This window comes from Euprymna scolopes, chromosome 28 (assembly GCF_053919585.1).
Source record: "Euprymna scolopes isolate OS-2025 chromosome 28, ASM5391958v1, whole genome shotgun sequence".
Classification (NCBI taxonomy): Eukaryota; Metazoa; Mollusca; class Cephalopoda; order Sepiida; family Sepiolidae; genus Euprymna; species Euprymna scolopes.
Window position 1 is genome coordinate 52924799 of NC_136509.1, and position 26537 is coordinate 52951335.

General features: G+C 32.6%; 1 protein-coding gene across 3 annotated transcripts in view; it reads left to right on the forward strand.

The window, feature by feature from the left end:
• The window catches only part of LOC145249623 (putative oligoribonuclease), a 123596-nt gene that overhangs the window by 69553 nt on the left and 27506 nt on the right, over window positions 1-26537 (forward strand). The window lies entirely within an intron of this gene.

Genomic DNA, 26537 nt, shown 5'->3' on the forward strand with positions numbered 1-26537 from the left:
CACCTTTTCCATACTTACCGTGTTAAAGAGGGTGTGAGACGCCATCTTGAAGTTTCCAATACATCGGTAAACACTATGTTTTTCGAGCTGAATAAATATGTTACATTGAATAAAAACACAAAAAATATATCCAGTTAGGTAGAAAAGTAACTTATCTTTCCTTTGATAACATTTATTTGTTATATATTTGTTTTTTTGACAACTTTTTCGAATCTATGTGTACAGTAATACAACCCCTCTTTTGTTGTTTTAAAAAATCTTCAGATTAGATTATCTTTTAACAAACTGCGAACAAGATAACTGCTAAAGACTAAAGGGGGGTAATTCTTCCTGCCTTTATTATTTTGATAAAAATATAAAATCTAACAATACAATAAATAAATATACAATACAAACAAAACTGGCGATATTGAATTTTCTTTCTTACACGCACTTATTCTAAATTTGCAGCCGTGCATCGTCATGAATAAACTGCTTCTCACGCACCAAATTAAAACAATATCACAAAATATGCTAAATATGTACAAAAAGTGATAAATACAGGGGAGATAACTGACTAACTACAATAGGTACCTACAACGCGCGCCACAGTTTTAACCCCCCCCCTATATGTAACACGATGTAATTGTAATTTAATTTAATATTATCATCCTAACTTTTTTACCATTTAATAGAAAAAGCTTAAAATAAATTGCTAATATTAAAAAAATTTTTTACAGCGATCAAAAATAATGAAAATGCGAGACAAAAATCGTGTTTACATTATCGACGCTTTAAAACAACGTTCCTATGGAGTGACGTTTTTTAAGCCGTTCACACACCCATGTTTTAAAAATCTAGTAAAAATCAATTAATAATCATATTTTCCTGAAATTTTCGATATTCAATCATTACTAAATAAACTTACATATTAAAAGTAAGTTTCGTTAAATATATTAGCAGAAATATATATTTTTTAGGTGTTACTGTTACACCCATATATTTCATGATCCGAAAACTAAGCAAAATAAATGTGGGTTGATAAAAGTTTCAGCATTTTTTAAAGCTGAAAAGATCAAATAATTAAAAAATAGTAATATATATATATATATATATATATATATATATATATATATATATATATATATATATATATATATATAGTAATTTATAAAATATATATGGCGATTAAGCTACACTGAATATTCTGCGTTTCATCCAACTATAGGATTCGTCAGGCTTATGCGCAAATTCTGTCGTTGCTTCTTGTTCGACAGAATTCGCGCATAAGCCTGACGAATCCTATAGTTGGATGAAACGCAGAATATTCAGTGTAGCTTAATCGCCATATATATTTTATAAATTACTAACTAGCTCTACCTACGTATTGAGCACTTTTGAAGTAAATACTTAAAGTTTACGCATAAATCTATACTTTCGTATAGTAAATTTATGTGAATAAATGAAATAGTTATATATATATATATATGAAATCCTATTATTTATTTCACTTACCTCAAAGTTGTAAATAAAATTGGACATAAATTCAATATTATGTTAAAAAAAAACACTTTCTGGATAATTTTTTTTCTCAGTAATATAATTATTCGAATTACAACAACAACAAAAAACAATTCTAAAAAATAATTATTTTTAAAAAGCTTTAAATGATATTAAATTCAAATAGTACGCGATATGAAGTTTAAATGGATTTTTTAAATAACAGGTTTCCAATGATAAAAAAATATATTCATATAAAAGAATATAAGACTATTGAGATAATAAAAATTGTAAATCCAAAATCAACCTTAAAAAAATTAGTTTGGATTTTATTATTTAAATTGATAGAGAGCGGTCCTTATGTTTAGCGCTTTTTTTCAAAAATGTACGGAGGCTTGTAAAGAACATTATTTTGAAATACATGTGTCAACAGAATACGTTAAAATTAATTTTATTTGATTAACTCTAGTCTGTGTAGTTCGTTAATAAAAATGTATTTGTTTTATAAAAGGTAAGTTTTATATTATTTTTATCCATAGCAAAAACAACAAAAAAAAACTTACTCCATTAATAATTATAACGCGAACGCTAATCCATAGAAATTAACACAAACACACGAAATGATGACGTCATTATTAAAATGTGTACTACTGACGTTTTACACATTGCCGTGGAGGTACCTAAAATACAAACATTTTTTTTTTAATTTAATTATTTTTAGTGTGAAGTCATTTATATCAGTTTCAAACTGTATGAGTCTAAATTAAACTTAAAACGTTGTTTATCCCTCTCAGCTTTGTTTAGGCTGCATCATTAGGAACACTGATTTCAGATAGTGTTACTACTCTCTCATGTTTAGCTGCATTATCGCCAAATTTTTACACAAAATCGACGACGTTATCATTTTGTGTGGAAGTTAAATTCGCGCGCACGAGAAAACAAACATGGCGACCATTGAAACCAATACGGAAGACAGACCCGAATATCTCTAAAAATCAACTTTTTAAATATAAGTCTTTAGATGGTCCTCTAGCGCACATTGCCATCAATTATTGCCCTTAGATTGAAAAATGAAAAAGCCTTTATGGAAAAGTGGTGTGCATGTTTTGGTCAAGTGGTTCCAATATGGGGATCGATTTATTGTATTAAAAACTGTGCACACCGTAAGTATACCAAAAAGTTTTCCTGTTCATTTAAAAAGGTATTGTGCAGAATTTGAACCAGATATAACTGGTAAATGTCAGGTGACCAAGTTTGAAGATTGTGTATTAGCGGTGGCCTAGCAGTGTCAGAAACCGACATTAAAAATGCGTGATAAAAAATTGAATAATTCGACCTCCTATCTTTCCTAGCTTATAACTACTTGAAAAATGTAATTCAAACCCTAATTTTTTTTTCAATTAAAGGAGCAAAGACTAACTTTAAAAAAAAAATAACAGGCTTAATAGCAAATTATGCAATATTTGTTTTTTTAAATCGGTTTTCTTTAAAAAAGATTTCAAGAAAATCAACGAAATTTTGCTTACTTCGATTATAAAAAATATATATAAATTCCAAAAAATCACTTCCCTATAAAAAATACTATTCATTGGGTACTTCCATTTTTAATTGGTAAGAATTTATCCATATTTATATCTTAAATTCCATGTATTTTTTAAATAAAAGAATTTTTTTAAACAACTATTTGAAAAGGCCGCCATTACGTGAACATTTTTACGGTGTTAGTGAAACACTGAACCAGTGTTTCTTCTGTTTTGAACTACGGATGGACAGAAGGACGTAAAAACCACACTTCACGTTAGCCGTCTAGTCTTATGCGTGAAGAAATATGTGTCCCCATAGATAGAAAATAGTCACATTTTACTTATAAGTTTTTGCCTAAAAAAAAATCAGTTGATGAATGTTTTTTTTCTCAAAGAAATACATGAATTTTTGATTTAATATATTTTAATTCTTCTTTATCGAGTGAATTTTTTTTAATATTTAAGAAATGAAAACATTGAATGAAATAGAAAAAGTTGTCGTCAGCATCCAATATTTACTTGATAATCTAAGCATAACATAAGGTTCCACTTAAAAAAAAAATCAACGTGGTTTTTGGACTTTACAGGTAAATTTCCAAAAAACACGTTTTAAATTAGAATATTTTATTTATTGATCTTTTATCTCCAATTTGTGATATATAAAACTTTGGTGAGGGGTGAATTTAGAAAAAACATTTGTCTAGAATATTATATTTAGTTTATTGGAAAGAGCATAAAATTTCACATTAACCCTGAAAATATCGTAAAAAACCATTAGAAAAATTTGATAGATTTTTAAAGTTTAAAAATTGAAAAATATTTAACTCGTAAAATTCAATTGATTTCATTACGTAAAAGAAAATGGCTACATGAAAGTGCGTCTGCACTTTATAAACACTGTTTTTAAAAATAAAAAATAATATTTCTATTATTTTTTAAACAACTTTAATAGTTTATTTTGGAAGTATATTCCATAAAGAAAATAAATATAACCCACCTTAAAAAGAGAAATTACGAGTTTTTTATATTTTATTTGCAGTTTTGTGTTAGGGGTGTCAAAAATTCCCCCAAAATTCTGATACACCTAACTGGTGGCCTCGGTATTAGGCACCTCCAAAATTCACCACAGAATTACCTCCCACCTCGTATGTAACATGATGTAACTTTATTATAAACCAATTTTATCAATATAACTTTTGTACCATTTAAAAGAAGAAGGGCAAAATAAACTAGTAATAATTTTTTTTTTAATTTTTAATCGTACAAAAATAATGAAATTGTGAGACGAAAATTGTGTTTACATAATTGATGCTTTAAAATAACCTTCCCATGTAGTAGGCATTCTGTGTTTAATAATATAGCAAAAATGAACTAATGATCAGATTTTCGTGAAATATTCGATACTTATCCATTTTAGAATGAAATTACATATAAAATGCAGTTTCCGTAAAATATATGAATGGAAATATTTTTTTAGTGCGTGTCCCCCTCATATTTATTTTTTTCGAAATTTGAACACAATATATTTAAATCTATCGAACCTTCTATTTATTATGAAACATAAGAGTTCAAATAAGTAAAAAATATTTATTTTTTTAAAATTTAAATACACGTATTGAACAAAAACTTACCTTGCAGTTGCAATTAAAAAATTGATATATATTTAATATTATTATTTTTTTTTTAAATAGTGTTTTTTCTAATTAATAATTAATCTAATTAGTACTGTAATTAGTTGAATTGCCAAGAAAAAGAAACTTCCTAAAAATTAATTAAGTTTTAAAAGATTAAAACGATTAAAATTTAATTATTTCAAAATGTCCCGTTACAACATAGAATTTCAATTAATTGTTTAAATTTATTTTTATATATTAAGTTTTAATATAAACATGGCTCTTGTCAGCTATTTTATCACCAGATAAAAACCGATTCAAAAATATTATTGCACAAATATTAAATATTTTGTAAACCACCCTCATATTTTGTTTGTCTCTTTTTACCAAACAAAAGTATGGAAGCCGGTAATTAACCAAAGGAACAGTCATGCATATGAAGTAAAACCGTATTTCATATTTGATATACAAATGTTTATATTATTATTTATCGTTAAACTGTAAATCTTGAAACCTAACAAAATTATAACAAAGATTAATTATTAATTGCAGTTTGAAGAAGATAAACAGGTTTTAAAAAAATCATTAAGTCACTTCAGATTTTCCTTAGTTCACAAGTCTGACGTCACGGGAACATGTGCTCCATTTTTCACAATCGTTTGGAAGACCCCATAAAAATAAATAATAATAAATCTATATATATATATATATATATATATATATATATATATATATATATATATATATGAAAGTGAAAGTGTCTGTGTGTGTCTGTGTACAATAACTCTGTCAGTTTTAAGCCTACAGATTCGAAATTTGATATACAGGGTACTGAGATTTGGGAAAATTGATGTGATTGGTTTTCGGACAGAAATTTGGCGATTAAGAGGTCAAAGTTCAACGATTTGACCTTTGAGAACTCTACCAAACTCCTCCTACAATTTTGGGTCTAAACACGTGAAACTTTAGATATAGGTTCCTTGGACATGGATCTAACTTAATAACTTCATTTGAGCCCTAAACAATAAATTTTAAGGGGTCATAATAGGGGTCAAAGTTAAAAAAATTGACCTTTTTTTTTTTTTTTTTTTTTGCTCAGCAGAGACCTCAAACCACCCGGGCAACGCCAGACACCCATGCTAGTATATATATATATATATATATATATATATATATATATATATATATATATGAATTATTCCGGGTTTATATTGTTCAATGAGTTTAACAAAGTTTATACAAAAGTGCTATATACTAATGTAGTGCAAGATATAATTTTTAAGCATTAATATGTTGCTATAGTGTGAACAGGTATGGTATAATAAATTATGGGGTTTATCTACTTTATTTTTACTTTCATCATATTTTGCTTTGGTTTTGATGCCCCCAAATTCGAAGCTATCTCTTTACAACCCTTCCTTTTCATAACCTATCATACTTTCATAAATCAGAGTCCATTTTCTGTAGGCTGTTTTTGAACCCAGTCAACGACGGGTACTTTTGCTAGTATATCTATAAAAGTGAACGTATCTGTGTGTACATTTCCCTACGCAATAACCCTGTTAATTTTAAGTCTACAGACTCGAAATTTGATATACAGAGTACTGAGATTTGCGAAAATCTTTGTAATCCATTTTCAGACAGAAATTTGGCTAGCAAGGGGTCAAAGTTCAATGGTTTGACCTTTGAGAACTCTAGGAAACTCCTCCGCCAATTTTGGGTATAAACAATTGAAATTTTAGATATAGATTCCTTGGACATGGATCTAACTTAATAACTTGATTTGAGCCCCAAACAATAGATGTTAAGGAGTCATAATAGAGGTCAAAGTTTAAAAAAATTGTCGTTTTTTTTTTTTTTTTTTTTTTTTTTTTTGTTGCTCAACATACACCTCCAAACACCCAGGCAACGCTGGGCTGAAATGCTAGTAAATAAATAAAATAAATAAATTAAATTTTTTTAAAATTCGTCCAGGCAAACCCTTTGTAAATGTTGGGTGACGAAATTTGAAGATAACCACAAATATGTATATAAAATAATCGTTAATGGAAAAATTTCAAGGAAAATTTGAAATAAGGTCAAATTGCTTAAAAAAAAAGGTTAAATTCGGAGAAAACTGTTGAGTGATTTTAAAATGGGTGATCGATTTTACAGGAATCTGAGCATTAGAAATTGAGCATACTCTACAAATATTTAAATATTGACATTTTTCATTTTCTTTTCTTTTTTTTTGTTTTCATAGTTTGGTAGATTATTATCCATTGGATAATAATCTGCTGAAAAAATCGAAAAAATGTTGTAAATAAAAAAATATGGGGGTGTATTGCTTGTGCATGTGAACCATATTTATTTCTCATACAATAAATATGTGTATTCAAACGGCTATTGTATTAATAAGTTTTATGTTATAGCTAACATAAATAACTTTACAGTTATAGGCTTCCATATTTTAGGGGTTAAAAGCCATTAAAAATCAAAAGTACTAGTCTAGGTTAAAACATTTTTACAATGAGATATTTTTAAATTGGTGCTGATGTAATGGTTGGGGTGTGTGTATAAATGTCTCCAGTGGGATAACAAGAAATGACCGATCCTCATCAATGCCAACATCACATCAGGGAAATGAACACAGATCGCTCACGGATCAACATAAACAAAAAAAATAAAAGTATCAGAATCATCATAATGGTGACACGAACTTTAACATTTATAATAAGGTTTTATTTAACAATAAAGATAAATCATTTTTTTCGTTGTATTTTATATGCGTGTGCTGTGTTGACACGCAAGAGAAAAATAAGTTTATTAAATGATTTACAAGATATTCGTAGTTCTTGGAAATAATAAATAATTTAAATATTAAATGATAAATATTCATGCCTGTAGAGATTTTAGTGTTCACAATGTGGAATGGTTAACTTACTTAAACAAGACCGATGATAAGGGGAGGTTCTGTCATGATTTCTCCATTGCTTATGACCTCACTCCGATTGTTCACGAACCCACCCGTGTGCCCAATACTGACGGCCAGTATGCAAGTCTCCTGGACCTCTTTCTCACAATCTGCCCTGAACTGTGTTCAGTTTCCATTCTGTCTCCACTTGGATCTTCCGACCACTCTGTTGTATCAATTAAGATAAAAATGAAATGTAATAAGTCCTCAGATGTACCTCTCCATCGTACAGTATCCTGATACTCTATGGCTGACTGGGATGGCTTCTGTACATTTATATCAGATCTACCTCTGCATTCCATGTTTAAAAAGGATGTGTCCTCTATAGTATCAGACCTGACAGAATGGTTAATTGTAAGTATAGACCGTTTCATACCCTCGAAAAATTCCAGCAAAAATCTAACAGCCAGCCATGGTTCTTTCCAGAATGTGCTGCTGCCATTATGCACAGAAATCACTTTTTCCATTGCTTCAAACGTAATAGATGTACTAAGACTAAATCCCTTTCAGGACTGCCAGCAACCACTGTAAAAAAGTAATAAAGAATGCAAGAGAGTTGTATGCTCAGTCCGTCAAGTCCAAAGTAGCTGAGCAGCAGCTTGATTATCACCAGTTTTGGCAAATAGCAAACAGAATCCTGAACAGAAGCGTGTGTTCTATCCCAACTATCATAAATGGACCTGAGGTAATCTTGTCAGTATCAGACAAAGCCAAACTCTTTGCCAAGAACTTTGCAGCTAATTCAACCCTTTGCGACCAAGGCCGCCAACCTCCAATATTTCCTCCTGTATCAGAAAACACACTATGTGATATACAAATATCTGTACGTGATGTTGCCAAGCTAATCAAAAACCTTGATTTCAGTAAAGCAACCGGCCCTAACAGTATTCCAATTATAGTACTCAAAAAACTTTAATCAGAACTTACAAAACTGTTTAAACACTATCTTAAGGAGAATTGCTTCCCATCACCCTGGAAAATCTTATCAATATGCCCTGTATTTAAGAATTCAGGTGATCGCTCATCACCCTCTCAGTACAGGCCAATAAGTCTTCTGTGCGTCATGAGTAAGTTGCTGTTAAATAGAGAAGTAATCAACCATCTCAGCAAAAATAACCTTCTTAGTGACACGCAATATGGTTTCCATTCTGCTAGATCTACAGCAAATGTGCTTACAGTTGTATCTCATAGGATTAGCGAATCTCTCGATGGAGGCTACCTTTCTAGGGCATTTGCTCTTGACATATCAAAGACCTTTGATAGAGTATTGCATAAAGGTTTACTTCACAAGATCTCCAGCTTCGGTATAGCTGGAAATGTCTTCTCAATTATTAAATCATTTCTCTTTAATAGGTTCATAAGAGTAGTAGTTGATGGGCAAAAATCAGAAGCTCACTGTATTAATGCTGGAGATCCTGGGCCCAACTCTTTTCCTGATTTACATCAATAATCTTCCAAATCACATCCTTACATCATTCATAGACATTTATGCTGATGACACTACTATCTATGGTAGCACATCTAAGACCATAAACGACCAAGTTCTCTCTAATTCTCTCTCCTTTGATCTTGAGCAAGTGGTACAATGGGGAAAGAGGTGTCTTGTTACTTTTAATGCATCTAAAACTAAGCTTTTATCTTTACATCATCAATGCTCTGATCCCCATCTGGCATCATTTGAAATAAATGGCTCTTGTCTTGGGGAGGCCTCATGTTTTGACAAGCTTCTAGGCTTGACCTTTACTCCTGATATGAAATGGAACACATACATTAAATCTGTTGTCAAGGGCGCTGGAAAAATGGTCGGATCCTTCTATCGATCCAATAGTTATCTCACTACTGATGCAATTCTCTATCTATATAAGAGCCAGGTACATTCAAGGATGGAGTACTGTTGCCACATTTGGGCAGGAGCTGCTAGAAAGGACTTGTCCTGCCTTGATAGAGTTCAAAATAGACTTTGTAGCCTCGTAGGGATGCCCTTTTCACTTCCCTGCAACCTTTTTCTCACAGAAGAAATGTTGCAAGTTTGTCTCTGCCTTATCATTATTTTCATGGCAAGTGCTCGGCTGAGCTCCAATCTATGGTCCCCCCTCGCCAAACTTTCACAAGAAACACCCGTCTAGCAGAAAACACTATCACTGATTTCCCCCTCTCTTTATCTGTGCCTAAACCTAAACGTAGATTCCATGAGCAAAGCTTCTTTCTTAGAACTGCATGCCTATGGAATTGTCTTCCGTTTTCCTGCTTTCAAGCTGACTACAATATGGTTGTCTTCAAGTCTAACGTAAACAAATTTCTGATGAGCCGTTCCATATAACTTAACAAATTTACCGAATTTCCATTACTAACGATTTCTATATTGTCCAATTTCTACTGTACACTCTTTAACCCTTATCCTCGAGTGGTCTCTTGGCCTTGATAAGTGGTGATGCCTATGTAAAAATTAAAAAAAAGTTCTTTGAAATAAGTGTTAGATTTTTAGAATCATGTATAGCCATGAGGACATTATATATTTCTTAAATAGAGTCATAGAACTGGAGTAAAGAAAATGTACCAAAAAAGGAAATCCACCTCCAACTGAGGCAATCATGTTTTTTTTAGAAAAAAAAAAATTCTTTTTTATTTTAGAAAAGGAATTAAACATTTGTTAAATTCGTTAGTTCCAGTAGTGTGGTAATTTTGCTCCATAAATGTGTCCGAGATGACAAAAGGTTATTTTTTAGGAATTAATCCAGTGAGATTGGAATGTTAATATTAGTGGTAATGCATTTCTGTTTTTCATGAGGCATCACCTGTGTTTGAAAAGGAGAAAAAGAGGGAACAAGAGGCGACGAGAGACAAAAAAGGCCAAAGAGACTAAAAAAAGAGGGAGTTGATCTTCGCGCTGTGTTTTTTTATATGCTTTTGGGTGGCACCAGCAAAGCTGTCAGAAAAAGATTTGAGAAATGTGTTTTTCTTTGAGTGTTGATTGGACGGAAAGTGGATACTATAGAGATGAGGAACAATAAAATGGAGTTGCATGTTCATATCATGTTAGGTTCATCAAAATGGAGTTTCATTCTATATTAATAAACAAGCTTTATTTGTCATCTTCGTTAGTAGCATTAGAGGAAGAGTAAAAGAGAGAAACGGGTTAGTAGGTTGAAGTGTTCTTGTGTAGAGATAGAATTAATATATTGCCGGCTTGTTGAGGAGAGAACAGTTCAGTCCACATGTTTATAGCTAGTATTCGTTGGAACAAAGGAAACTGATTACAGGAGAAAGAGATGGCAAAGGTATTGAGTGTGTTGACGTGTTGTCAAGAGTGTGTGTGTGTGTGTGTGTGGGTGTCGACAAGAGTAGTTCTGTAGAATGATAAACTCTGTGTGGGTACAGCACGTGGAAACAAATGGTAGTTTGAAGAGAGCCATAACTAGCTCGTAGTACTCCCGTTCAGCCTGGGGTCCCAGGTGAAGTCTACTCCAGGCAGGGTCAGGTTGAAAGAGAGTTAAAGGTTCGTGATTTTGCCTTTTATATACTCGGTCACATGATTGAGACCTGGCTTGTGATTGGACAAGCCAGGGAGAAAATGGATTTTAAATCTTGAAGTTGTGAGAAGTAGTCTCTACCTGTGATGTAGCGGGTGTCAGTTGCTACAATACCCTGTCACATGGTATGCTCTGTCTTACGTCCACATGAAATGACAAAGTTTTACTTTTTATTTTCACAGAATTTGCGTGGGTGGATACGACAAATGTACGCATAACTGAAATGTTATTTATTTATTTTAATGTCTCTGGTGTATTGCTACACTGATTTCGATATTTTATAGATGGCAGTACTCATTTTCATATTATATTTTATATAAATCATTTTTTTTTTAATTGTAAAACCTTACTTTAAATTCCATGTTTAAAACATGGAATTTAAAGTAAGGTTTGATTGTTCAGAATTATCGATTTTAAATCATTTAACTCTTAGAAATAATTCTTTTTGAGAAGTTTTTTTCTTTGCCATTCTAGTGATTATATTTTATTATTATATATTATTGAGAAGTAACATTTGTTTTTTTACAAAACATAATAATATTGAATTCATTTTCATTTTGTTATGAATGCAGGGTAAAAAACGAACATGTTAATACATAAAAAATAAGCATAAAAAATAACTCTTCCTGTTATATTTGTGACTTTTGATACCAGTTGTTTGCTGTAAACTACTGGCATAAATTCTTATATTTGGTGTTATAAGGTATATAGCATATAATAGCAAGAAAGACAGACAGAATATTAAATTAAACACTTATTGAAGAAACGCAATGGATGAAATATTCTCTTGTTAATAAGAAGTCCTGGTCATCAAGGTTAGTTAGAATGAAACTAATAAGAGTTGTCTTTTGTTAAGAAGAAATTTGTGAGAAGAAATCTCAAAGTCTGTTTTGTTGCCAACATTGAGCTAGATTTTGCTGGCCAAATATGAGGCGCGATACCATTGCCTAGACACGTTCCTGTGTATCTTGTCAAAGGTGCACATGTCCGTGCACCTCTTGGAACATTCATCAGCCCAGATGCTCGGCTCAGCCATGTTCATATGGATCTGGTTGAACCACTGACGATTAGTCAGGGATTTACTTATCTCTCGACCTGCATAAACCATTTCACATGGTAGCCTGAAGCGATTCCTCTAAATGACATTGCGAGCCCTTATATCAGGCTGGTTATCACATTACAGAATTCCCACTACTATTACTATTGATCACTGTGCATACTTTTAATTCCACCTATTCCAGGAACTTTCCTGGATTTAGACTATGGGCCAAAAGCTTAAAAAGGGCTTAGTTTTTGAGTTGGTAGACATTTTATTCATATGAGAAAATTTCAAGTGTTTCTAGGAGTATTTTTCATGCTGATTTCAAATCTGAAGAGATCTCCAGGCTAAATGTGCGCACTGCTTCAGAAAAAGGTAGATAATACAGGGTGTGTCATTTACAGAAAAAGTCCATTTTCATGGTTCACTTTATGTAAAGTGAAATTTAAATAAGTAGTTAAACAAGAAGTTAATATGTCTATTCTCTTATATGATGTGTTTATTCATTAAATTAGGAATTTTCAGCAAATAAGATAACTTGTGTAAAGCCATATCAATGAAAACGTTACTTTGTATTGTCGTATCAGTTTCTCAGATTGCAAATATCCTCATAAAACACTGCAGTTTACATTCGTTTGACAAAAGACATGAAAAGCATTTATATATGTTTCCAAATCGTGTGCCTTTCAAAAATCATAGATGGAAAAACTGTTTTCAAATACTTTTGGTGATTGAATGACTTTTCTTCATTTTGGACGGTCATTTATTTTTGATGTAATTTTGTCACACATGCACATTGACTGATATACAAACCTTAATGCTTAGAAGAATGTTGATAATATATCTATATATATATAAAAATGTAAATTTGGTTCGTTAAAAGTGAATAAAACCATATTTCTACGTTACCAATTTATTTGAAATTTTCAGACAACCCATCTTTAGAGTCGAGGGATGTTTTTATGTTATTAAAATAAATTTACCTCGCGAATTATAAAAATATATTAAATAAAATAAAAATATTTTTCGTAAATGCAGAACTATGTTCCATTTTATTTCCGGTTTGCAGGTAATTCACGCCGATTTCCAATTTCGAATTAGAAATGTAATTCTGGGGTCGTTCGTTATCAATAAAACCATATTTGTACATTACCAATTTATTTGAAAGCTTAGTTATTTGAAGTCTATAAATTGAGATCCCAAATTATAAAAATATATAAAATAAAATAAAAATATTTTTCTTAAATGCGAACCTGTGGTCAAATTTTATTTCCGGTAGAATGCACGTGGGAATAATTTCACTACGATTTGACGATTTGGCATGACAACATTTTCAGTGTTACATAAAAATGTAATGTTTGGTTCGTTAAAAGCGAATAAAACCATATTTCTACGTTACCAATTTAGTCAAGGAATGTTTGCATGTTATTAAAATAATTTAACATTGCGAATTATAAAAATATTAAATCAAATACAAAATATTTTTCGTAACTGCGAGATTATCGCCGGTTTATTTCCGGTATAAATTAGCCTTTCACTTTTTGAGATAAGTATTATTTGTATTAATTTTTATGATACTCATGCAGAGAGTGATCCGTGCTGAGATAATGTTATTATTTAACAAGTCATTCTTAACATGGGGAGGGGAGGATGTTTTGTACCTATTCTGTCAATTACAATTGAATAATAAAAAAAGCATATCGTAAAACTTTAATTAAACGTGGAAATATGATTTAAAAAATAGCATGCATCACTCTCTGCATTAGCACCATTTTTATTTATTGCGGACTATTATTCTCATCTTTATTAGTTGTTGTTTCACGACTTTTCGGCCAACTATTCTTCTGGCCTTCATAAAAAGAAGTAAGTCCTTTTATAAATGTTCAGTAACTTTTTCCTTTTATTATTCTTAAAGAGTAAAACTTTTCTTATTCATGAAAAGAGTTAAGCCTACGTAAATAAATAAATGTTTGTACATGTGACGAATTATCAATAAATGGTTTAGTTACTTTTTTTAAAAAATTATTTATGAAAAGAGTTAACGTAAATAATGTTTGTAAAAGTGCGAAAGGCGACGTTGTACAACCATCACTCCCATGTTTAATTTCTATACTTTTTTTTCACTGGATTGATTGGACACTAATTAAACAGATTATTAAAAAAAAAAAAATTAAAACGAAATCATTATTTCGACATTTGAAAGTGGTGCTCACTTTTTAGTTACAACGTTCTGATAAATCAGTCACCCATTTTATAACCAACAAAAACGCGGTATATCAAAACCATAGAAAGTAAACATAATATGAGCCTCTACCGCATTTGTAAGTCAGAAATATATTTGTTTCTCAAAGAAAAAAAAAATAGATTGAACATGACTTTTTTTGTTTTTATGAAAATAAAGTTTCGAGTTTAAAAATTTTTTTTTTTTTTTTTACTTATTCGGTTAAAAGTCAGTCTGTGTGTGTTTTTTTTTTTTAAATTGTTTTTATAAAAGGTGAGTTTTTTTTTTTTTTTTTTTTAATTTTTTTTTAAAGTATTATAAATTTCACTAACATGCTGGAGAAATGTTTAATAATTTGATATTTTTTTAGATTAGGTCCACCTCCACAATTTTCCTTACAATGACGACATTTATAGGTTTCCGAGTATGCTGAACACGCAAATCGCATTGAAATTTTGCGGAAATAAATAGTTGTATTATGCATTGTATTCTTTGGCGGCCATCTTTTTACGTGCACACGCGCCATAAACAAATACACGCACATAAAAAAGATGGCCGCCAAAGATTACAATGCATAATACAACTTATTATATCTTGATAACTACTTATTTCTGCAAAATTTCGATGCGATTTTCGTATTCAGCATAGTCGAAAACCATTTCAAGTCGTCATTTAAAAGAAAATTGAGGAGGTGGACCTAATCTAAAAATTTACCAATAATTTTTCATCCCGTACGCCTCCCGATACATTGCTTCGTCAACATGCGACCATTTTATATCTCCCGAAGACACTTCCGTATTTAGAAAAAAAAAAAAAAAAAAAGCGAGTGACCGATTTACCAGAACATGGTAACTAAAAAGTGAGTACCCCTTTCAAATGTTGAAATGATTTTTTTTTTTTCAATTTTTTTTCATAATCTGGTTAGTGTTCAATCAATAATAATCCAGTGAAAAAATTTCAAAAAACCTATCAGTATAGAAACTCCACCATATAAGTAAATGAATAAAAAATGTTACGTGCGCATGCGTTAGCCTTGACTAGGGGGAGGTACTAAGGGAACGACCATTAAATAATTCTGCGGGTCGCCATGGAACTCAACGCCCAAGGAGTACCAAAATAGTTTTCATGATCTGAAGAAATTTTTTTTTCGAAAAGTGGGTGATCACTTTTCCATGTAAATTTAACTTAAAATGAGCACCCACTTTCTGGCCACCTGAGGAAGGGGCATTTATTTTCGTGTTTATTGGCTTAAAGGTTTTTTGACAAGGCAGTTTGGTACGCGAATGCATATTTAACAGTTTTCGTTTATGCTCACGCATAGCATAAACAAAGGCTACGTCTGTGAAATGGAAAATAGTCCCAGAGTTCAGGGGTTAATACCATGCAAAAGAAATCAAACAAAAAACTTTTTAGCCAAGAAACACACAGAAAGAAAAAAAAAATAGCATCCATTTTTTTTCTATCGAATTCATTTGCTGTTTATATTGAAAACTATTTTCCCCCGGATTTTTGATATAATTTTCCATTAAGGGCCGTGCATCTCACGTTCGTAAATAACAAAATTTTTTTTGTAGATTTTGGTGTGCTAAAAACGAATCTGCAAACCGTTTCCGTCGCAAAAAAATAGTTTTTATGATATGAAGAAATTACTTTTTCGAAAAAGCGGCGATCACTTTTCCATGTAAATTTAACTTAAAATGAGCACCCACTTTCTAGCCAACTGAGAGAGGGGGGATTTTTTCCCATGTTTATTGGCTAAACAGCTTTCGTTTATGCTCACGCATAGCGTAAACGAAGGCTACAGCTGTGAAATGGAAAATAGTCCCAGAGTTCAGGGGTTATTACCAAACAAAAGAAATCAAACAAAAAACTTTTTAGCCAAGAAACACAGAAAAATGCCCCTCTCTCTATGGTGGCCAGAAAGTGGGTACTCATTCTAAGTTAAATTTACATTGAAAAGTGATCACCCACTTTTCGAAAAAGTAATTTCATGACTATCATGAAAACTTTCTTTTTGCTACGGAAACGGTTTGCAGATTCGTTTTTAGCACACCGAAATCTACAATAAAATATTTCGTTATATATGAACGTGAAACGGGCCTTAAAGTAAAATAATACCGGATTTTTTGGAGCAGATTTGCCGTTTAGTTGTACAAATATCCTCAAACCAGGTAATCACTAAAAGGGACTTGTAAAAGTCGTCACCTGTATCGAGCAAAAGTTTAAAACCACCGATTATATGCCAGCCTACGTCATGGTAACATATATTGAGTGAGTTCCTAACAGTATTTTGTATAGTTTTTTAGTTTAAACTCATTTTCCCAAAATATCCCCAAACTTAACGTGCTCGATACAGTCTGCCGCCATTTGTATTTTTCAGATATACCGATAAACATTGAATGTTTTTGAACCGATTATACATTACATAGAAACACTAAAATCTTATCCAGTTAGGTAGAACATTTACTTTTCTTGCCTTTGATAACATTTATTTGTTATATATTTATTTTTTGACAACTTCTTTGTATCTGTGTTTAGTAATACAAACCCTTTTCATTTAATGTAACGTTTAGTCGGCTCGAAAAACAGTGTTTATCGGGGTATTTGAAAGCTACAAATGGTGGTGGACACTGTTGATTACTTTAAGTTAGAGAAAGTGAGTTAAAACTAAAAAAACTATACAAAATACTGTCAGAAACCCACCGATTATGCCAGCCTATGTCATGGTAACATACATTCGGTGAGTTTCAGACACTGTTTTGTATAGTTTTTAGTTTTCAACTTACTTTCCCAAACTTAACGTATTCAACAGATTCCGCGACCATTTCTGTTTTTTGAGCCGATTAAACATTTTACATTACATAAAAACACTAAACAATTATCCAATTTACTTACCTTACCTTTGCTTTCATTTATTTGTTTTTGGAAAACTTTTTCGAATCTGTGTATCCCCCCACCATCAACCAAATATTAATTACTAACTCACATTTTTGTAAAACAACAACAAAAAAAAAACATTTAGCGTTTCAACATTTTTGCTACGTTCGGCTTCATCCACTGATTGTTGGTCAAGTCCAAACCATGAATGATTGACAGAAACTCCCGAGGATCTAGATCAAATTCTGCAAGAGTACCATTTTTTTTCATTTTCGCCTTCTTTTTCATTTTTTGCAGTGGATTGCTGTAACAATATAAGAAACATGCATTTTCTCTTTTTATTAAATTTTTCCATTACACCAAATTGAGCCACTGCAACGCGTGGCAGGGTACAGCTAGTATATATATATATATATATCTAGGTTCGATCCTCGGCTTGGGAGAGGTGTTAGTCTAGCGGCACTGATGAGTTGTGAAACAACGAAACAGGTCTGTATGTCGATGACTAAAATATATTTTATAAAGCTCCCCTCTTTGGTAGAGCACTCTCGTAAATTATCTTACTCGCTACTTAATTTAGCTGAAATAATGCGAAGCTCGCAATTTGTTTACAAACAAAACGTTTGAGCCCTCTACGAGTAGCGGACGGATGTTTATTTAAATACGCATTCGGATAGTTTAATTTCGGCCACCGATTCCGTAGTCAGGGAGTAGGACTGCCGACTGTCATTACGACGGTTCTAGGTTCGATTCTCGGCTTGGGAGAGGTGTTAGTCTAGCGGCACTGATGAGTTGTGAAACAACGAAACAGGTCTGTATGTCGATGACTAAAATATATTTTATAAAGCTCCCCTCTTTGGTAGAGCACTCTCGTAAATTATCTTACTCGCTACTTAATTTAGCTGAAATAATGCGAAGCTCGCAATTTGTTTACAAACAAAACGTTTGAGCCCTCTACGAGTAGCGGATGGATGTTTATTTAAATACGCATTCGGATAGTTTAATTTCGGCCACCGATTCCGTAGTCAGAGGGTAGGACTGCCGACTGTCATCATGACGGTTCTAGGTTCGATCCTCGGCTTGGGAGAGGTGTTAGTCTAGCGGCACTGATGAGTTGTGAAACAACGAAACAGGTCTGTATGTCGATGACTAAAATATATTTTATATATATATATATATATATATATATATATATATAGAGAGAGAGAGAGAATATGATAAGAGTTTTTTAGTTATTTTGAAAAAATTGTTATGAAATAATACATTTAGAAAAGGAATTGAAAAATAGTTGATTGTTCTCTAATCCTAAAAGCTTATGTTATCATTCACCATTTGAGGAGTCAGAATCTTCTATTTCACTGAACTGCTGCATTTCATTATTTTTTTTGTTTGATGAACACAAGAACAATGCCTGGAGTCACAGCTGTTCTTCTTACAGTTACACTTTACTAAATTGATTAATGTTGGAGTTTTTGGAAGGCTGCTCCAATGAACAACTAGTGTTTTATCTTCACATTTCCAGCCATGGTTTGTTGGAGAAGAAGCATTAATATTAATGCAAAGACATTGCCGCCAAATAGCAGCCTGATAATTTGCTATTTCCGTATGTAATCATAAACTATTTTGGGAAGGTGGTAAACTATTATCAAATTTTCCGGTCATGTGAAAAATATTGAAACGGGCAATATTTACAGAAGAAACATTTCTCTATCCAAACAGAGAGTACACAAATGTTTCTACTTGCTGGAACAAATTGTCAGTCAAATGCCGGTTGCAGCCTAACAGTGTGAAAGTTTGAAGAAATTCCTCTGTTTCTTTCATCAATTTAAATGGCTTTATTTTCCCCTTTCCCTTAAAACTACTAGCAGTGTCACAGCCAGTGAATACATGCAAAGAAAGTAAGGCACTTGAAATAACAGGTCCGCATTTCTCTGCTACTGATTTAATAGACATCAAACAAGATGATCGGCTGATATTAGTTGCCACATATAAATCAGAGTTTAAATCATTTTGTTGAGCAAGGCAAAGAAGAAAAACATCCGTATCTGGAGTCTTAATTATGATGGAAGAGAAATCAGTTGATGCATGCTTTGCATAAAGCAAAAGAAGGGCATCTGCTTCTTCTGGTCAGTTGTTAATTCTGTTAATTAGTTTTTGTGATTACTTCATTTGTATCACTGTTAACATCCTTGGCTAAATGACGCAATCACAGTTTTTCCATGAAATTCTTCTGTTGGCAATTTCTTCCAATGCATCAACATGAATAAAAATAGAGACATGAGGAATTTTCGAAATTGTACCGGTGTTTTTTGTTTTTCATTCAGAGCATGTAACAAAAGGTTGGGTGTAATCAAACAGCGTCTTCTTTCATAGTCTTTAATACTCCATGGGTTGTACTTATCACAGACAAAGTCGACTCTTGATGACATATAAAAAGAAGCAAGCTTAATTACATATCTAAAAATATAAACGCTTAGCTCACCAAACCTTGATGGAACATGGTCTGCAAGCTGTTGTATCAGTGCTAGTCCATCTAAAAATCAGTGCTGCATTTTTTGGAATATTAATTTTCATGTCAGGAAACTTTACAAGAAAATAATGAAATAAAGCAGCTTTGTTGGTACGCTGCAAAGAACCATCAATGTTACTTAGGCTGGTTGGGAACTGAAAGACAATGTGAAAAAATTTCTCCCAGGTCAACTTTTTGGGTTCTTACTACTATAAGAAACCTAGCGAGAAGGTCTTTATCTGCTTTCAGGCAATCTGTTTCCTTCTTGCTCTTTTGTTGTGAATGCTTTTTCTCAAGATAGCTAACAGTTTTTATCTTCATTGATTTTATTGGTGCATTCAACTCAATATTTTTCAAAATTAGTCATTGTTGAACAAAATCATTAGAAATGTTAAAGCCTTGTTCATGTGCTGTCAAAATGTCATCTTTAATTTCAGATGCTGCTACTTGGCCTGATGAAAGGTTAATTAATTCTTTTTCATATTATGAAAACGGATTTTGCATAAACTCAACTGTCTACATGACACTCTGATTATCTGCTTCATCTTTTTGATATTGAGAGCTATTCAGGTCATTTTTATTGTGGCAGCCCTCTTCTTTTCCAGCCATTTCAGTACAGTTTTTAAAGATTCAAGCACGTTGATTGAAAGATAAAATCCAACGATTCAAGCACATTGATTGAAAGATAAAATCCAGCATTGGGATTATTTGAAAATCCAATTTGCCCACCTCTGGTCTTGCTATCTCTATTCATGGTTTGTTCAATTGTTTGGCCCATTGCTGTCTGACTGAATGGGTACTGGGTTTGTTGCTGAACTACAAAATTCCCAGCAGCAAGATGCTTTGCTATTGAAGGATGTGTATCAGGAATAGCAAGAATCTCATAGATATAAACAGGAAGATATCTAGCGTAGTTCAAATGGTCATATTGCAAAATACCAGGAAATCATTCCTGCTGCTGATTTAAGGTGAAGGGCCCAATCTCCTGTTCCTGTAGCACGAATAAAATTTAAAAAATCTGCCATATTCAAGTAACTTATCCAAAATGCAAAAGTTGGAAAATGGCTGCACCTCTCTTGAATAAATATTGACAGTCTACTTTCAAACTCTTTAAAATCACTTGATGTGCAGAAATCTTGGAATCGTGTTTTGGGAAAAGCATCATGTAAATTTTTAGACAATTCAATGAATTTAGATTTTTCTTCTTCACTTTGAGTTTCAATAAAAGTAAATATAAGTTTCCTTCTTAAGGCTTCAGACATAATTTTTACAACTCTGACACTTCAATTATAGTGTCTGCCTTTCATAACTCCAGGTAGTGATCCTTGTGCCACTGTTCCAGCTTCAAGTAGAATGTCAGCTAGCCCCAAATCTTCAAATCGTGTTCCAACGACACTGAGAAACGACATGCAGGTGTGGAATTCACCCAGTCTGACAATAGTTCTTTGCATATACATGGCATCATTCCAACGTATTTGCTGGGCTTTAACATAAAATGCAAGATCAAATGTCAATACAATGCATTCAGTTTCAAGTTCATCAGCAATTGCAAGACTTTTAAAAAATATTGCATTCACAGGACTTAGTTGAGTTAGGTTACCATTGACCACAGACAAATATCCAATATTGCTTTTTGGTGGTATTTTGTCCCGCAATAAAAGAATATTAAAACATGTCCAGCCTGGAATTGGGATAATGTTTTGGTTGTCACTTTCATAGTAAATATTGATCATGGTCATGACCAAATCTGTAATGCTTGTTTGGTCTCACAAAATGATTTAAATAAAACTTTTTGAATGCTGTCAATTGAAACTGATGGTAGAAAAGGGCCATCTCTTTTTGCCACATAATATTCTGGTATGGACATTTCATTTAGCATCACACTGCAATTCTTACTCCTGATCATTTGGGGTTGGTCTTTTTTCTATTGTGACATCTTCAATATGTGATAAGTGATCAGAAGTTAGCTGCTGCACTATGATCCCATTTGTATTATGAGTTGTTCCCTTACCACTCAGTCTCTTCTCCAAAGTCATTATCATCCCGGGCTAAATGTGTAAAAGTTCTTTTTAAAACCCTCTGGAATGTTACTTTTCAATAGTTGTTGTTCGACCAAAGCTGTATCCAGTCCTAGAGTTGTGCTTTGGCTTATAGAGTGCCCAAACCCATTTAGAATGCTTATAAGTTTTGACTGACCAGTCCAATGTCGAACAGCCATTCCCAATGCATAATGCTTTGGTAAAAATAAATTTCCTCTGTGAGAAAAGGTTCAGAATATCTTGTGCTATGGCAAGTAGCTTTTTCTTATCTTTCACAGACACAGTAATAAATCTTTTTTTCATTTCAACTTCACTAGAAAGACCACACATCAATGCCAATGCATTGAACAGTTCTACAGGAATTATCTTCATAGCACATTCTGTAGTTACACTATTGCTCCCAGGAAGCCAAGGTGTTGGTGATTTCACAGAAATAATCTGATTTCTTAAATACATACTAGCATAATACAAATTGTACATATTTTCATCGCCATCTGAAACACAATGTAAAAGAAACAAAATATTTTTTTTTTTTAAATATTTAGAAATAAAAATACTTCATCATTATTAAATATTTTTGTGTTCTAATATTTATATACAAGTCTGATATATTTTCTACTGGTAAAATTTTGTAGTAAAGTCTGTTCAGATAACATCACACCATTAAATAATTTATTATCAGATATGAATTAATCAATGATTAGAATTAAAACTAATGTTAAAGAGTTTATATTATTATTTTAGATCTTATTATATTTACCTTTTGCTTCATGTTCTTGTGTTTCTTCTTCATCATCATCATCATCATCATCTGATGAATCATCAGTTTCACATGTTTCTATTAGATTAGGAACAGTTTTTTCACATAAAACCACATCACTCTGATTCCTCTGTCTTGGTTTTAAGAAAGTGAGCTGTGGAAAATCATGTAAAATTTTCTGCTTTAGATGTTGAGTTTTGTCTCCTGTAGATGTCCCTTCTACTGATTTGATAATGTTTCTGTACAATTCAGTCAGTTTCGACATTCGTAAGACCTGATTTCCTTGAATGATTTTTTTCATTATAATATCTTTCTTGAAAATATTATACACACCACTGTGTTTTGTTTCCATGTTCATGTCTACACGGTTTGGTGACAGAAAAAAGATATTTGCATATGCCATATATTTATTTATTAAAAAAAAAAAACTTACCTTGCGATGTCTGTGAATCGATTATAGCATTTTTTATGCATTCCAATATTTTGTCTGTTAGCTTCGGCATGTTTTTAAAAGTTGAACAACAATTAAATATACGAGCAACATTACCTTGCTGACGGACAAAATTGTCCCATTTATTTGCATAATCACAAATTTGGCAGACGTTGGGAATCTGAGCCTTACCTTATAAATTCCACAATTTTCACTTTTTAAAAACTTTTTTCTTGTTAATATCATCCAATAGAGACTTATGTATCAGATAATTAAAAAAAAAAAAACCTTTTTAAAATCATTTTTTATGACTTTTCACGGCTTGTTCAGTTTTCTATTATAACGTAGTAAATTAACCACGAACTTAACGTCCATTTTTTTTTACTCTAAAATAACCGGACGTAACTCAGCATTCACTTGGAACGCGTTTCTTTTATTAAATTGTTAGTGAACGCTGAGTTACGTCCGGTTATTTTAGAGTAAAAAAAAAAATAAAAAGATTTTAAAAAGTATTTTTTTAATTATCTGATACATACGTCTCTATTGGATGATATTAACAAGAAAAAAGTTTTTTAAAAAAAAGTGAAAATTGTGGAATTTATAAGGTAAGGCTTAAGGCTCAGATTCCCAACGTCCGCCACAAATTTTTTGAAATGTTATTTCAGTAAAAGAAATAATTTTTCAGTCGTATTTGAATCAAAATGTATCGCACAAACATTCGGAGAGTTCATTTTTTGGCCGAATTTTAAAACAAAGGGAGGTAACTATTGACCGAAAAGACATCATATTTACTAAATGATGACCTCCCTTACATGATTTTTACGCTCAACTTTTGCAATAAAAAAAATCAAATTAAATTGCAAAATATTAAAAAAAATACGCATCATCTACCTGGAGATCTTTTTAGATTTAGACTCTACGACATCGAATCTCTCCGAATCAAGTGAAATTTTTTCATATAGTTTTTGCGTCGATGGAATGACACGAAAATTGAGGCTGGTCCATCGTCTAATTCTAGTGATCCAACGTATTTGTACAACGAGCTATCACCCTGCTTTAACGGTATGATAGAACATTTCCATCACCAATTAAAAACAGCATTACGTGCTTATTCTGATGAACAGCGATGGAGCAAATATATACCTATTGTTCTTCTTGGCTGTCGTGCTGCTATCAAAGAGGACCTGGGATACTCTCTAGCCGAACAGAGTACCTCTATCTTTGCCAGATCAGATGCTGACTACAATAGATTCTACACAAACTGATTCAGCCCTGTATGTAAACAGACTGTGAGCTTATTTCAGTAAGCTCTCACTCATGCACACTAAGGAACAGACCATAAGATCATCGGTTCCAGAGAACATTTCATCTTGGACTCACGTTTTTCTTAGAAAGGACTCCGTGAAAGCCCCTTTAACTCTACCTTATATTGACCTTTATCACATGCTTTCACATACTGTAGAGGTGGTGCAAAATAGGGAAAATGAATTGTTTTGAGGAAGAAACGAACAACGCGCTTATTTGAATTAAAACGAACTAGAATTTATTTTGTAAAGAAACAGATGAAAAAAAAAGGGTACAGCACATGTTTAGTTTGGCGTACGTCTCTTGCTGTTAACTGGTGAGAAGGAAAGTCTATTGTGGTAGAGAGAGTGAAAAAGTCAATTCAGTTTAGCGTGTGTCTCTCGCTGTTAGCTGGTGAGACGGAGAGTCCATTGTTGTAGAGAGAGAGAGAGAGAGAGAGAAAATTAATCCAGTTTATGGAGAGAGAAAGCGTGAAAGGTGTACGTACTGTCTGTTGACTCTTGCCCCCACACATAGTAGCAGGTGGTGTGAGGCGTGCGCGGCCCGCAAGGGAGCCGTTTGGTCCACCAACCACTCAGCTCGGAAGGCGAGTCAAAAAAGGAAGGAAACAGCTTGTCTCTTGCTTTTATAGTTGTTTCTGGTGGCCTTTTGCGCATGTGGGGATTTCCTTCAAAGGGGAATTGACGTTGCCCATGTGTGCGTATATGTGAGTACATGTGTGTACATTAGCGTGTGTGTATATGCACGTGAATGTGAGTGTATGTACGCAAACGTGAATATATGTACGTGTGTGTACGTGCGCGCGTATGTTTGTGTGCCCGTATGTGTATGACAAGAAAAATGGCTTGAGATGTGAACGCATGTTTTTGTGCGAGACTAGAAAGTGCTCGCACAATACTGACAAACTTTTCACCCTAAATATTTGTGGTAAAAGCAAAACTGTCTCTATTAACAAGGTAAAAAGAGCTTTTCTGAACACAAAAATGCAAGAGCCACACATTCCTCCTACATACACTCAGTATCAACATACATGTGGTGGTCATTGGCCAAAGAAATTATGTATATATATAAAAAAAAGAAGCCTTTGTACAATTTCTGCTGGTAATTAAAAAAAAAATAACAGAACTTTTTACACAAAAGACATTTTTCTTCCCTGAAAAATAAAATTTTCTTTTTTTTCTTCCTCAGCAGGAAAACCAGCTTTTCATAGAAAAGCAAGAACAGTTTTTTCTTATACACAAAAAAAAAAAATAAATAAAATTTGTATAAACTAATTATACTAATTTTACTATTTCTGTTCTTTACAACTGCTATTTTTCTTTCTCTGTTGGCTTTCCGCCTAAGCAGGAGGTGATGTACCAGTACTAACAAAGAACTATTTTCTCTACTGAATCAATGCCCCCCTCTGAGTTCTTCAGCCACAGGCTGACCTATCAGCTAACAGGGCGCATTGATTCATCTGCTTTCTAAAGACTTTAGAGAACGTCGGGCAGTTAAGACTGGATATCCGACCAAGAAACACCTTTCTCTTCTCTCGTGTTCCCTGTCCACCAGACTCTACATAGCATTGACGGTCTCCACCTGCTGTCTGTCAGGACTTCGACGAGAAAGGCTGATTGACTCAGCAGACTCTTAAGAGAACTTTCATCTTCCTTCTTTATCTATCACAGTCCTGTTTTCAACTTCCTGCTGCAAATAAATTCTATTTATTTGTTATTGTTAAAAGAAGTTTGTCATTTTTTTGTGTGTTCTTAAATATATTTTATTAGTGGGTACAAACCAGTATCTTACTAAACCTCCATCATCAACTGCTGGTGACACCTGATGATGCAAACCTTTATATAGCGTGCGCATGTAGACACAGTTGAGAGCAGCAGTTTGTTGTGCAATCAGAGGAAAAATTTTGTTGCTGTGTTGCAATGTCACGATTATCCTTGTTGTGAGGGAATGTTTGCTTCCTGGAGACTGTGTTTGTTTGTTTTCATTTAAACTTGGTGTGACTGTGAATGAAATTTAGATTAAGTTTGCCACTTGTAATCTTTTTATAGATATTTTATCACATAATTTCCGTATCTGACATGCTCTCTCTTAGTGTAGCTATTTCCTTGGGCAATGTGTTTTGCCTGATAATTCTTTGCTATAATGAATTGTACATCATAGTGGAAGGATAGGTAAAAAGGTTAGTTTCTGACAACTTAATGCATCATTAGCAGTTGATTGAATATCATACAGACCAGTGCCATTGCCGCTTATGTATTG